This window comes from Apium graveolens, chromosome 2, assembly GCF_009905375.1.
Source record: "Apium graveolens cultivar Ventura chromosome 2, ASM990537v1, whole genome shotgun sequence".
In the NCBI taxonomy this organism is placed as follows: domain Eukaryota; kingdom Viridiplantae; phylum Streptophyta; class Magnoliopsida; order Apiales; family Apiaceae; genus Apium; species Apium graveolens.
Genome location: NC_133648.1, coordinates 249,560,360 through 249,562,916, shown reverse-complemented (window position 1 = coordinate 249,562,916; position 2,557 = coordinate 249,560,360).

Genomic DNA, 2,557 nt, shown 5'->3' with positions numbered 1-2,557 from the left:
TATGGTTGATCAACAGAATGTGATATACAGTCTAAGTGCACAGTTCAACAACTCCATGCTACAAGCTGTTACAGGAGAAATTAATGATATTGATGATTCATATCCAAGCAATGGAATGGCAGTGTATAACATAACTCATTATTTCAATGAAGCCAGTCAGCAAGGGTAAGGATTTTTAGGAAATCCCAACAACAGCTTAGGGGGAGCAAAATAAGGATCAGCTACTGAGATACAACATTACATTTTAAATCAAGAGGACACTACAAGAACATATCCGTTGAGACAAAGGGTTTGATATCAATATTATTCCCAGAGTCTAGTTCTTAAGTGATCCAGATGGTGGAGTAATGATTAGCATGGCTACTGAGTATGAATGATTATTTCTCTAGTTTTCTATCTGAAGAAGAAACTAAGAAAGTTACAGAAGCTCTGATAGATCTGGATTGATTGGGTGATTGTAAAGAAAGATGAGCTCAATCAGTCAGGAAGCAGATTGTAGGGAAGCTGGTATCCAAACCAAATGACAATTTTATAATTGGTACAAGGACAACTAGAAGCCAATACTAGATGACAATGGCATTATTACGAGGGACAAGGCCAAACTGGATGCTAGGTTATTATCAGGAAGCAGTATCTAACAGAGAGCAGTATCTAACAAATGAGGGTTCTTTTCTCGCATATCACTTTCTAGCTCTTAGGTTGATTTTTCCACCTTTGGGTTTTTCCACAATATTCTTACTAACTTTACAACTTTATTCCTTAAAACTTTCTCTCTCTTTTCGAGAATCTCTATTGGATTCTCTATGTAAGACAAATATGCCTGAAGTTCTACCGGCTCGTACTCGATTACATGCTAAGATTCTGGGTTGTAATTCTTAAGCATTGACACGTGAAATACATTATGAATGTGCTCTATATGCGGGGGTAACGCCAATTCGTAAGCTACCTTGCCGACACGCTTCAAAATTTCAAAAGGTCCAATGTATCTAGGACTCAGCTTTCCTTTCTTTCCAAATCTAGACAATCCTTTTCACGGTGACACTTTCAATAATACTAAATCTCTGTCTTCGAATTCCATATCCTTCCTGGATTGATCTGCATATTTCCTTTGAAGATCTTGCGCTGCAATTAACCTTTTCTGAATAACCTCGACAACTTCCTTTATTTGTTACACCAATTCGGGTCCAAGTATCTTGCATTCTCATACTTCATCCCAATATACTAGTGATCGACATTTGCGCCTGTAAAGAGCTTCGTAGGGTGGCGTGATAACTGTAGTTATAAGCAAATTCTACTAAAGGCAAATGCTCATCCCAACGTCCTTTAAAATCAATAGCACAAACACGTAATATGTCTTTAATTGTCTAAATCGTTCTTTCACTTTGGCCGTCAGTCTATGGATGATAAGTTGTACGCATGTTCAACTTGGTTCCCAAACATTCCTGAAAACTTCTCTAAAATCTTGAATTGAATCGCGGATCTCGATCAGATACAATAGATACAGGGACTTCATGAAGAACTATTATTTCTTTCAAATACATGTGAACCAACTTGTCCAGTGAAAATCTTTCATTAATAGGCAGAAAATGAGCTGACTTGGTTAGTCTGTCTACTACAACCCAAATGGCGCCGTGGTTCGCTTTCGTCCTGGTAAACCAACTATGAAATCCAGAACAATGTGCTCCCACTTCCATTATAGAATCTCTAATGGTTGCAATAATCCACTTGGTCTCCGATGCTCCGCCTTGACTCTCTGACACATATAATATTTGCTAATCCGTTCTGCAATTTCCCTTTTCATGTCTGGCCCCTGATAATTCTCTTCTAAATCTCTGTACATCTTGGTACTTCCTGGATGGATGGAATAATTTGAATTGTGAGCTTCCTGTAGAATTTTATTCTTCAACTCTGTCACTGGTGGAATCCAAATCCTGGAAGAAAATCTGAGAATACCTTGATCTTTCTTTCTGAGTGCATTACTTTTCCCCTACCAAATGATTGATATCCTGATCTTGACACTTCTTTATCTTCTCTAACAACTCTGGCTGAAAAGTCATACTATATATCTTTGCTTCATTAGGCTTGCAAATTCTGATCTCCAATTCCAATTTCTGAAATTCCTTATATAACTCTTCGGGTACTGTCAACACATACAATCTTTCCTCTTTGCTTAACGTGTTTTCCACTATATTTTCTTTTCTTGGGTGATAGTTAATCGCATAGTCGTAGTCCTTGATCAACTCCAACCATCTTCGTTGTCTCATATTGAGTTCCTTTTACGTGAATATGTACTTCAAACTCTTACAGTCCGTATAAATCTCACATATTTCTCCATATAGATAATGTCTCCAAATCTTCAGAGCCAATACTATTTCCTTTTGTAATCTATAGTGATGTTTCTCATAAGGGATTACAAAATTTCCTTGATCATTTGGAAGTGACAAAACATGTGTCGTTATCAATCTCTTCTTCAATTCCTGGAAACTTTCACACTTTTTGTTCCATATAAACTTCTCATTTTTCTTGGTAAGCTTCATTAAAGGTGTCACAATCTTCG